This window comes from Kogia breviceps, chromosome 4 (genome assembly GCF_026419965.1).
Source record: "Kogia breviceps isolate mKogBre1 chromosome 4, mKogBre1 haplotype 1, whole genome shotgun sequence".
In the NCBI taxonomy this organism is placed as follows: domain Eukaryota; kingdom Metazoa; phylum Chordata; class Mammalia; order Artiodactyla; family Physeteridae; genus Kogia; species Kogia breviceps.
The window spans coordinates 171,821,406-171,833,983 of NC_081313.1; the positions used below are offsets into that span (position 1 = coordinate 171,821,406).

The following is a 12,578-nucleotide window of genomic DNA, read 5'->3' on the forward strand; positions in this document are numbered from 1 at the left end:
GCACCAAGACCTGGCCCCTCCAACAGTCTGTAGGCTCCAGTGCTGGGACTCCTTAGGCCCAACAAAAAAAAGGGTGCAAACACAACCCCACCCATCAGCAGACAGGCTGCTGAAAGACTTCCTAAGCCCACAGCCACCTCTAGACATGCTGCTTGACATGGCCCTGTCCACCAGATGGCCAAGAACCAGCTCCAACTATCAGTGGACAGGCACCAGCCACTTCCACCAGGAAGCCTGCACAAGCCTCTAGACCAGCCTCACTCATCAGGGGACAGATACCAGAAGCAAGAAAACTACAGTCCTGCAGCCTGTGGAACTGAGTCCACAAACAGTTCAGAACCAACCTTGGGACCAGATGGTCCCTGGACCTTGGGTGATAAGAAGGTAGTGCTCTACGATGGGAAGTGAGAAGAAAGGAGCTCAGAAGAAGGCGCTGCAAGAATTCCATTCAGCGCTTCCCTGGTGGCGCAGTGGTTGAGAGTCCGCCTGCCGATGCAGGGAACATGGGTTTGTGCCCCGGTCCGGGAGGATCCCACATGCCCCGGGGCGGCTGGGCCGTGAGCCATGGCCGCTGAGCCTGCGTGTCCGGAGCCTGTGCTCCGCAACGGGAGGGGCCCGCGTACCGCAAAAACAAAACAAAAAACTCTTGCCTGAAATCCATTGGGGAGTTCTGGTCTTTGAACATTAGCTGCTCATTCTCCTTGTTTGGCACCCTGAAAATAAAGGTTGTACTTTTGTTCACCACTACCTGGTGTCAGTAGACTGGCTTTGTTGTGCAGCAGATGAGCAAACCTGGGTTCGGTTTGGTAACAGAAGATCCAGGAAATTTATATCACTCAGGCTCTGCACAGTCTCCCCAGACCATGGCTGACCTGTCAGACCCATCCACCATCCTGACCCTCTTCCCAACATAGCTGCTCCCTATGCCAATGTACCCCATTAAAGTCAATCTAAAGTATGGCAAATCTTAAGTCTAGGAGAGGTATGATGGAGGCCCAGCCGTAAGCTGTTCTTAGGTTCTTGTGCTGATGGTTCCAACAGCCTAACAAGCAATTCTCTCACTAAAGCACCTGGGTGTAGCCCTTCAGACCACCACAGCATAGTGTATGAAGCCCAGAACACCTGATTTAATTTATGGCAACACTGACACCTGTGTATCTTTGGCGATGGTTGTAACCTCTGAGCCCGTTTCCTTATCTATTAATTAAGGTAAATGTGAGTTTCAGTAAAGATGCACTAGTAAAATTGTTTGAGCAGTGCCTAGCACATTGTCAGCGTTCGCTAAATTATTTACTATTTTAAATTTGTGGGAAGTAGGTGCCATTCTTCCAGCTAATTGATGGGTATTCTTCAGCAAATTACTGCAGTAAGTGGGGCAGCTCTGCTTCCTGCTGTGGCTGCCCTGGAGGAGCTCTGCTCCATGTGTCATCAACGGGCTTACCAGGGCAAGTTCTTCTCACTGAAATGGCAGAGTCTTTAGAGCACAGTGGAAATATGCAAGGTCTCTTAAGGGCTATTCTCAGACTCAGGATGCTTGGTGGAGAAGGCTTCAAAATCCCTCACCTGACTTTAGCACTGGACCATAGCCTTGGTAATCAAAGAATGGTCCGCAGACCAATTTGCAGAATCAATATCATTTGGGAGCTAGTTACCAGTGCAGACTCTCTGGGCCCATGTTAGACCTGCCAAATCCGAATCTGCATCTGAACAAGACCCCCAGGTAATTCCAATATAAGTTGATGTTGGAGAAGTCATGAGCTGTTTGTCACCTCCTCACTGTTGACCCTTGTGCTGGATGATTCTTTGTGGTGGGGGCCATCCTGAGCATCATAGGTTGTGTAGCAGCATCCCTCGCCTCAATCCACTAGGTGGCAGTAGCAACTCCCAGGTTCTGACAACCAAAAACTCCAGGCAGTGTCAGGTGTTCCCTGGAGGAAAATCACTCTGTTTGAGACCCACTGGCCTAGAGCATAAGAACTAGAAACACTTTGAGGAGGTTCCAATCAAAGCCAATCCCTTTCTCAGCTCATAACTTTGGACAGATCACTTAACCCTTGTGAGTCCAAATTCTGCAAATTTCAGATGAGATACATATTTGTACTGACCATGCAGAACGGACTTTTGTAAAAATAAAATAGGACAATCCAAATAAAATGATATCTTATGTGTGTGTTTTTAAAAAAATATCCAAACATGTCTTATAATTAAACTCTTTTTAAAGAGAAGGAGTGACAGCTCTAAATTAGAGATACAAGCATGAATTCCCTGATTTGTAAAAAAGTCACATGAAGCCAAGGATTACATGTGGTTTTGCAGCGAACAACACACCTCACTCTCTTGTTGAAGAGGGTTTACCAATATTCTGGAGATATCAGGAGCTGCTGATCCCTGGAACAAGACAGTCATTTGGAGGTCCATGGAAACTAGTCAAAATAGGTTCCTCATTTGCAGATTAGGAAAGGCTGGGGAGTTCATGAGGAGAAGTAACACAGACTGGATTCACCTGACTTCTAACCGTGTCTCCTGGGAACCGAGTATCAGCAGGAGTATTTGGCTTTTTTCCCAGCATTCCACAGGAAAGTGTTGTGCTCGGAGACGGGAGTAACAGGGAAACAGTGCCTAATTGACAGACACAGGGAGCTGCAGATATCTCCTCTGTTACAGTCCCTCTGGCTGTATATCCTTGAACTGCACAGGACTTGGTTGATGCTTTTGGAGTCATAACTCTGGTTGGGGGGCTGATGCTTCACTCCTTTCTTCTGATGTGCCTGGGAACAGAGCTTCAGTCTCCATCATCAGCCGTCCAGGGAGGAACTCAGATGTCCACACAGGGACTTTCCTCTCATAGACCCGATCCAGGTGAGTCTGAGCGTTCAATAGGTACTTCAGGAAAGGTTCAGAGCGAATGCAAGTGGAAAACTTTTCTAGGTTTCCTAATTAACTTATAATTCATTTATTTAATATGTTAAAAAGAGAAGTGTCTGATGAACTCAGCAGCACAAGCGTCATTGTTGATGATTAAGCGATGGGAACTGCAGTCCAGTTGGAGGAGGCTAATGAAGTAATTGGGAGCATAAAGCGGTTCCAGTAAAGTCAGAGCGTATTAGAGGATTTTCCCAGTTAAGGGGAGTAAGAAAAGTAGGTTTAGAGGCATGTTCAGTTCAGTGAACTAAAGGTATTTGTTAAAGATGCGGTGCTTTTAAGCATGTTATGTATTTATTAGAAAGACACAGACCCGTGGAGGTAGATACTAGCTTGCAACAGAGTTCTTGAGACATACTTTTCACAGTATCTTCTCTCGTGCTGGGTATTCACATTGAAAAAATTTGATTTAATATGCAAAATGAGTATGCTATTGAACTTTAATTTGTAATTTTTCTTTAGGAAGAGGTGGGAAAGCAATGGAGACATTTGTGAGATAGGAGAAAAAAAATCAGCCAAGTCTCATCACCAGTGATAATCATTCACTTAATAACATGAAAGAACTATGCTAAGCTTTTTTTTTTTTTTTTTTTTTTTTTGCGGAACGCGGGCCTCTCACTGTTATGGCCTCTCCCGTTGCAGAGCACAGGCTCCGGACGCGCAGGCTCAGCGGCCATGGCTCACGGGCCCAGCCGCTCCGCGGCATGTGGGATCCTCCCAGACTGGGGCACGAACCCGCGTCCCCCGCATCGGCAGGTGGACTCAACACTGCGCCACCAGGGAAGCCCCTATGCTAAGCTTTTTATATCGACTAGATTTGTATACCAACTTAAGAGGATGGATACCAGTACCCCCATGATTTGAGTAAGGATATTAACGTTTAAATGGATCCGTAATCCCACTTAAATTCAAACAGCTAACACGTGATAAATCCGAGATTCACACATTTGTTTTCTGATTCAATTTTTCTTGTATTTACAATGATTTAGAAGTCTTTTACCATTTATGTTTTAAATCCTCATCTGTTGTTGAACATTGTATATTTTCTGTTGTTAATTTTTCTAAAATAACAATGGCTCCTAATAATTTTCTTTTTTCATTTGTGCTTTATTTTTAGGTTCTCATTAGTTATCTATTTTATACATAGTATCAATAGTGTATATATGTCCATCCCAATCTCCCAATTCATCCCCCACCCCCACCCCCTTTTCCCTCTTGGTATTCATTCCTTTGTTCTCTACGTCTGTCTCCATTTCTGCCCTGTAAATAAGATCTTCTATACCAGTTTTTTCAGATTCCACATATATGCATTAATATATGATATTTGATTTTCTCTTTCTTACTTGACTGTGTATGACAGTCTAATAATTTTCTAAGAATAATTAATTGTTGGGCTTCCCTGGTGGCTCAGTGGTTGAGAGTCCGCCTTTCGATGCAGGGGACACGGGTTCGTGCCCCTGTCCGGGAAGATCCCACATGCCGCGGAGCGGCTGGGCCCGTGAGCCATGGCCGCTGAGCCTGCGCGTCCGGAGCCTGTGCTCCACAACGGGAGAGGCCACAACAGTGAGAGGCCCGCGTACCGCAAAAAACAAACAAACAAACAAAAAGAATAATTAATTGTTGTTAATTTTCTAGGTCGATGTTCAACCAGTTAGATATCTTGTCAGCATAAAGATAATGACTGATTTTTCCTTTGATAAATTGCTTTAGGCTTCTTTATTAGGTATTCTGGACATCAAGGGAGTATAAATGGGGGTGGAATGCTGCCAGAACTAATGAAGCTTTATCCTCATCGCAATCTCTCAGGGACCACCGGAACTTATTAGATGTCATTTTGTAGATGAAGAGGTTCAGTATGGGGGTGACCATGGTGTACCACTGAGGTCATCAGACTGTCCTAGAGGAGGAAGTGCCTGCAGAACTGAGGTATACATACCCCAACGCCTGTGCCCTAGAACAAGGCAGCCACCAAGGGGTGAGAGCTGCAGGTGGATCTTGTTTTCCTCCACAATGCCCTTTTCTTTCTTCTCAGTTTTTCAAGTACCTTTTAAAACAGGACACAAAATGGTCATATCAAAATGAAGCTCCACAGGCAGCTTACCAACTTAAGTTGAATTTGGGTACTATTTTTTTTTTTTTTTTTGGTGATACGCGGGCCTCTCACTGTCGTGGCCTCTCCCGTTGCGGAGCACAGGCTCCGGACGCGCAGGCTCAGCGGCCACGGCTCACGGGCCCAGCCGCTCCGCGGCATGTGGGATCTTCCCAGACCGGGGCACGAACCCGCGTCCCCTGCATCGGCAGGCGGATTCTCAACCACTGCGCCACCAGGGAAGCCCCTGGGTACTATTTTCTATATTCTCTATGGTAAAGATAATTTGATGTTGACCACTTGCCTTGTATCATTCCTTTTCTAACTATTGTGGCTGGAATCGAGAAGAGGCAGGGAGTAATAAGCGCAGTGAGTCATAATGTACTGTGTGTGTGTGTGTGTGTGTGTGTGTGTGTGTGTGTGTGTGTGTGTGTGTGTGTGTGTTGTGGGGAATGAGTACTTCTCTGGGCAGTGGTACTTAAGCTTAAGTTTACTCCAAAATGTGACCCTGAAAAGACAGATACAAGAATATTAACCAGCAGTTGGAAACAAGGAAGGGATCCTTTTCTATTCACAGGAATCCTTTTAAATTTTAAGAGAAAAATTGTAAATGTGAAAGGACCAATATGTAAATGAGTGACTCCCTGCTTGGGTCTTGAAGTTTCAGCGTTGGCAGGAAGTCCACCTTGTGGACTCTGACACCATCTCTCATCACTCTCCCTCTTGTTCAGTCCCCTTGACACTCTGGCTCCCCTCTGAGTCTTGAATATTTGAAACAACTGTCATCCTCAGGGCCTTTGCACTGACTCCTCACAGGGCACACTCGTTCCCCCAGATAATCTGGAGTCCCTGCTTTGTCTTCCTTCAGGTCTCAGTTCAACTTTCTCCTTATTTGCAGGTCTTCTTGAACCCCAGTAAAATATGACACCTCCATTCACTCTATTTTATACCTGCTTATTTTTTCCATAGCATCTGTCACCATGAGACATGGTAATATGTTTTTGTATTTGTTAATTTATATTTTTATCCATTATTGGATTCAGGGAGTTTTGTTCTCAGAATCCTGTACTTTTACCCCAGAAGACAGTCAGTACTCAACATAAACTGCTCAAATGCATGAGATAAACTTGCATTTAAACTGTGTAATAGATGTCCTGTTGGTGGAAAGCCTGAGTGTGGGACAGGAATTTCTAATTACAGATTATCCCAGAAGGTCCCTTGAAAATGACCGAAATACACAAATTTCAGAATTTCTTCTTCTGGGATTATCCAATGAACCAGAACTGCAGCCCCTCATATTTGGGCTTTTCCTCTCCATGTACCTGATCACTGTGTTTGGGAACCTACTCATATCCTGGCCGTCAGCTCAGACTCCCACCTCCACACCCCTATGTACTTCTTCCTCTCCAACCTGTCCTTTCTAGACATTTGTTTCACCTCCATCACCGTTCCAAAGAGTTGGATATATATTCATGCTGGTGAATATACAGACTCAAAGTCATTTCCTATGAAGACTGCCTCACACAGATCTATTTTTTCCTACTATTTGCACAGTTGGCTGACTTCCTTCTGACAGTGATGACCTATGACTGCTTCATAGCCATCTGCCACCCCCTGCCCTTCACAGTCATGATGCATCCTCTTCTCTATGGACGTCTGGTGCTGATATCCTGGGTGGTAAGTGCCCTGAATTCCCTGTTACAAACCTTACTGGCATTGCAGCTGTCTTTCTGTACAGTCTCGGAAATTCTCCACTTCTTCTGTGAATTCAAAGAGGTAATCCAACTTCCCTGTTCTAACACCTTTCTTAATAACACCATGATGTATTTTGCAGTTGGGCTGTTTGGGGGTGGTCCATTCGCTGGGATATGTTACTCATACTCTAAGATAGTTTCCTCCATAGGAGGAATCTCATCATCTCAGGGGAAGTATAAAGCATTTTCCACCCGTGCATCTCATCTCTCCACTGTCTCCTCACTTTCTTGTACAGTGTTAAGAGTGTATTTTACCCCTGCTATTACCCACAGCTCACACGCGAGTGCAGCAGCCTCAATGATGTACACTGTGCTCACACCCATGCTGAACCCCTTCTTCTACAGTCTGAGGAATAAAGACATAAAGAGGGCTCTAAGAAAATTCTTTGAGGTGGCAGTTATAAAAGGGCCAATTGTCCTGGGGTGAAGAAGTGTACGTTATCGCAGGGCTTAAAGCATTAGAGTGTGACATTGTGATTCCCTGATCAGGCTGACATTGTGATTCCCTGATCAGACTGTGGAAAGAACACTTGCTCCTTCAATTTACTCTCTGGTTTTTCCATTTATTTGATTTCAACTTCTCTATGCAAGTTACCTAACTCACTTCACTAAGCTTTATGCTCTCTGCTCTCTCATTTTTTTCTTTGTCATTTTTCTACTTCCCTAAATTGATTTGCAACCTTAAGTGAAATATATTGAAATTCCCATTTATCTCATGACACTTCATGCATTTCTTTTTTTTTAACATCTTTATTTGAGTATAACTATTTTACAATAGTGTGTTAGTTTCTCCTTTACAACAAAGTCAATCAGTTATACATATACATATATTCCCATATCTCTTCCCTCTTGGGTCACACTCCCTCCCACCCTCCCTATCCCACCCCTCTAGGTGGTCACAAAGCACAGAGGTGAACTCCCCGTGTTATGTGGCAGCTTCCCATTAGCTATCTAATTTACATTTGGTAGTGTGTATATGTCCCTGCCACTCTCTCACATCGTCACAGCTTACCCTTCACCCAACCCATATCCTCAAGTCCATGCCCTAGTAGGTCTGTGTTTTATTCCCGTCCTACCACTAATCTCTTCATGACATTTTTTTCCCTTAGAGTCCATATATGTGTGTTAGCATACGGTATTTATTTTTCTCCTTCTGACTTACTTCACTCTGTATGACAGACTCCAGATCTATCCACCTCATTACAAATAACTCAGTTTCATTTCTTTTTATGGCTGAGTAATATTCCATTGTATATATGTGCCACATCTTCTTTATCCATTCATCTGTTGATGGACATTTAGGTTGCTTCCATGTCATGGCTATCGTAAATAGAGCTGCAATAAACATTTTGGTACATGACTCTTTTTGAATTATGGTTTTCTCAGGGTATATGCCCAGTAGTGGGATTGCGGGGTCATATGGTAGTTCTATTTGTAGTTTTTTAAGGAACCTCCATACTGTTCTCCATAGTGGCTATATCAATTTACATTCCCACCAGCAGTGCAAGAGGGTTCCCTTTTCTCCACACCCTCTCCAGCATTTATTGTTTCTAGAGTTTTTGATGATGGCCAATCTGACCAGTGTGAGATGATATCTCATTGTAGTTTTGATTTGCATTTCTCTAATGATTAATGAGGTTGAGCATTCTTTCATGTGTTTGTTGGCAAATCTGTATATCTTCTTTGGAGAAATGTCTATTTAGTTCTTCTGCCCATTTTTGGATTGGGTTGTTTGCTTTTTTGTTATTGAGCTGCATGAGTTGCTTATAAGTTTTGGAAATTAATCCTTTGTCAGTTGCTTCATTTGCAAATATTTTCTCCCATTCTGAGGGTTGTCTTTTGGTCTTGTTTATGGTATCCTTTGCTGTGCAAAACCTTTTAAGTTTCATTACATCCCATTTGTTTATTTGTGTTTTTATTTCCATTTCTCTAGGAGATGGGTCAAAAAGGATCTTGCTGTGATTTATGTCATAGAGTGTTCTGCCTATGTTTTCCTCTAAGAGTTTGATAGTGTCTGGCCTTACATTTAGGTCTTTAACCCATTTTGAGTTTATTTTTGTGTGTGGTGTTAGGGATTGTTCTAATTTCATACTTTTACATGTAGCTGTCCAGTTTTCCCAGCACCACTTATTAAAGAGGCTGTCTTTTCTCCACTGTATATCCTTCCCTCCTTTATCAAAGATAAGGAGACCATATGTGTCTGGGTTTATCTCTGGGCTTTCTATCCTGTTCCATTGATCTATATTTCTGTTTTAGTGCCAGGACCATACTGTCTTAATTACTGTAGCCTTGTAGTATAGTCTGAAGTCAGGGAGCCTGATTCCTCCACCTCCATTTTTCGTTCTCAAGATTGCTTTGGCTATTCGGGGTCTTTTGTGTTTCTATACAAATTGTGAAATTTTTTGTTCTAGTTCTGTAAAAAATGCCAGTGGTAATTTGATAGGGATTGCATTGAATCTGTAGATTGCTTTGGGTAGTAGAGTCATTTTCACAATGTTGATTCTTCCAATCCAAAAACATGGTATATTTCTCCACCTATTTGTATCATCTTTAATTTCTTTCATTAGTGTCTTATAGTTTTCTGCATACAAGTCTTTTGTCTCTTTAGGAAGGTTTATTCCTAGATATTTTATTCTTTTTGTTGCAGTGGTAAATGGGAGTGTTTTCTTAATTTCACTCTCAGATTCTTCATCATTAGTGTATAAGAATGCCAGAGATTTCTGTGCGTTAATTTTGTATCCTGCTACTTTACCAAATTCATTGATTAGCTCTAGTAGTTTTCTGGTAGCATCCTTAGGATTCTCTATGTATAGTATCATGTCATCTGCAATCAGTGACAGCTTTACTTCTTCTTTTCCTATTTGGATTCCTTTTATTTCTTTTTTTTCCTCTGATTGCTGTGGCTAGAACTTCCAAAACTATGTTGAATAAGAGTGGTGAGAGTGGGCAACTTTGTCTTCTTCCTGATCTTAGTGGAAATGGTTTCAGTTTTTCACCATTGAGAACAATGCTGGCTGTGCGTTTGTCATATATGGCCTTTATTATGTTGAGGAAAGTTCCCTCTATGACTACTTTCTGCAGGCTTTTTATCATAAATGGGTGTTGAATTTTGTCAAAAGCTTTCTCTGCATCTATTGAGATGATCATATGGTTTTTCTCCTTCAGTTTGTTGATATGGTGTATGACGTTGATCGATTTGCGTATATTGAAGAATCCTGGCATTCCTGGGATAAACCCCACTTGATCATGGTGTATGATCCTTTTTTTTTTTGCCATTTTATTTTTATTTTTTTTAATTTTTTTTTAACATCTTTATTGGAGTATAATTGTTTTACAATAGTGTGTTAGTTTTTCCTTTACAACAAACGGAATCAGTTATACATATACATATGTTCCCGTATCTCTTCCCTCTTGCATCACCCTCTCTCCCACCCTCCCTATCCCACCCCTCTAGGTGGTCACAAAGCACAGAGGTGATCTCCCTGTGCTATGCAGCAGCTTCCCACTAGCTATCTAATTTACATTTGATAGTGTATATATGTCCCTGCCACTCTCTCACTTCGTCACAGCCCACCCTTCCCCCTCCCCATATCCTCAAGTCCATGCTCGAGTAAGTCTGTGTTTTATTCCCATCCTACCACTAATCTCTTCATGACATTTTTTTCCCCTTAGAGTCCATATATATGTGTTAGCATATGGTATTTGTTTTTCTCCTTCTGACTTACTTCACTCTGTATGACAGACTCCAGGTCCATCCACCTCATTATAAATAACTCAGTTTCATTTCTTTTTATGGCTGAGTAATATTCCATTGTATATATGTGCCACATCTTCTTTATCCATTCATCTGTTGATGGACACTTAGGTTGCTTCCATGTCCTGGCTATTGTAAATAGAGCTGCAATGAACATTTTGGTACATGAGTCTTTCTGAATTATGGTTTTCTCAGGGTATATGCCCAGTAGTGGGATTGCTGGGTCGTATGGTAGTTCTATTTGTAGATTTTTAAGGAACCTCCATACTGTTCTCCATAGCGGCTGTATCAATTTACATTCCCACCAGCAGTGCAAGAGGGTTCCCTTTTCTCCACACCCTCTCCAGCATTTATTGTTTCTAGAGTTTTTGATGATGGCCAATCTGACCGGTGTGAGATGATATCTCATTGTAGTTTTGATTTGCATTTCTCTAATGATTAATGAGGTTGAGCATTCTTTCATGTGTTTGTTAGCAATCTGTATATCTTCTTTGGAGAAATGTCTATTTAGTTCTTCTGCCCATTTTTGGATTGGGTTGTTTGTTTTTTTGTTATTGAGCTGCATGAGTTGCTTATAAATTTTGGAAATTAATCCTTTGTCAGTTGCTTCATTTGCAAATATTTTCTCCCATTCTGAGGGTTGTCTTTTGGTCTTGTTTATGGTATCCTTTGCTGTGCAAAAGCTTTTAAGTTTCATTAGGTCCCATTTGTTTATTTGTGCTTTTATTTCCATTTCTCTAGGAGATGGGTCAAAAAGGATCTTGCTGTGATTTATGTCGTATAGTGTTCTGCCTATGTTTTCCTCTAAGAGTTTGATAGTGTCTGGCCTTACATTTAGGTCTTTAACCCATTTTGAGTTTATTTTTGTGTGTGGTGTTAGGGATTGTTCTAATTTCATACTTTTACATGTAGCTGTCCAGTTTTCCCAGCACCACTTATTGAAGAGGCTGTCTTTTCTCCACTGTATATCCTTCCCTCCCGTATCAAAGATAAGGTGACCATATGTGTGTGGGTTCATCTCTGGGCTCTCTATCCTGTTCCATTGATCTATATTTCTGTTTTTGTGCCAGTACCATATTGTCTTGATTACTGTAGCCTTGTAGTAGAGTCTGAAGTCAGGGAGCCTAATTCCTCCAGCTCCATTTCTCGTTCTCAAGATTGCTTTGGCTATTCGGGGTCTTTTGTGTTTCCATACAAATTGTGAAATTTTTTGTTCTAGTTCTGTAAAAAATGCCAGTGGTAATTTGATAGGGATTGCATTGAATCGGTAGATTGCTTTGGGTAGTAGAGTCATTTTCACAATGTTGATTCTTCCAATCCAAGAACATGGTATATTTCTCCACCTATTTGTATCATCTTTAATTTCTTTCATCAGTGTCTTATAGTTTTCTGCATACAAGTCTTTTGTCTCCTTAGGTAGGTTTATTCCTAGATATTTTATTCTTTTTGTTGCAATGGTAAATGGGAGTGTTTTCTTAATTTCACTCTCAGATTTTTCATCATTAGTGTATAAGAATGCCAGAGATTTCTGTGCATTAATTTTGTATCCTGCAACTTTATCAAATGCATTGATTAGCTCTAGTAGTTTTCTGGTAGCATCCTTAGGATTCTCTATGTATAGTATCATGTCATCTGCAAACAGTGACAGCTTTACTTCTTCTTTTCCTATTTGGATTCCTTTTATTTCTTTTTTTTCCTCTGATTGCTGTGGCTAGAACTTCCAAAACTATGTTGAATAAGAGTGGTGAGAGTGGGCAACCTTGTCTTGTTCCTGATCTTCGTGGAAATGGTTTCAGTTTTTCACCATTGAGAACGATGCTGGCTGTGGGTTTGTCATATATGGCCTTTATTATGTTGAGGAAAGTTCCCTGTATGCCTACTTTCTGCAAGGTTTTTATCATAAATGAGTGTTGAATTTTGTCAAAAGCTTTCTCTGCATCTATTGAGATGATCATGTGGTTTTTCTCCTTCAGTTTGTTGATATGGTGTATCACGTTGATTGATTTGCGTATATTGAAGAATCCTTGCATTCCTGGGATAAACCCCACTTGATCATGGT

The 12,578-nt window shown here is 41.7% G+C and overlaps 1 pseudogene; it reads left to right on the forward strand.

Moving 5' to 3' along the window:
* Window positions 1–6,327: 6,327 nt before the first annotated feature.
* Window positions 6,328–7,192, forward strand: LOC131755819 (olfactory receptor 7A10-like; annotated as a pseudogene).
* The last annotated feature ends 5,386 nt before the right edge of the window (window positions 7,193–12,578 follow it).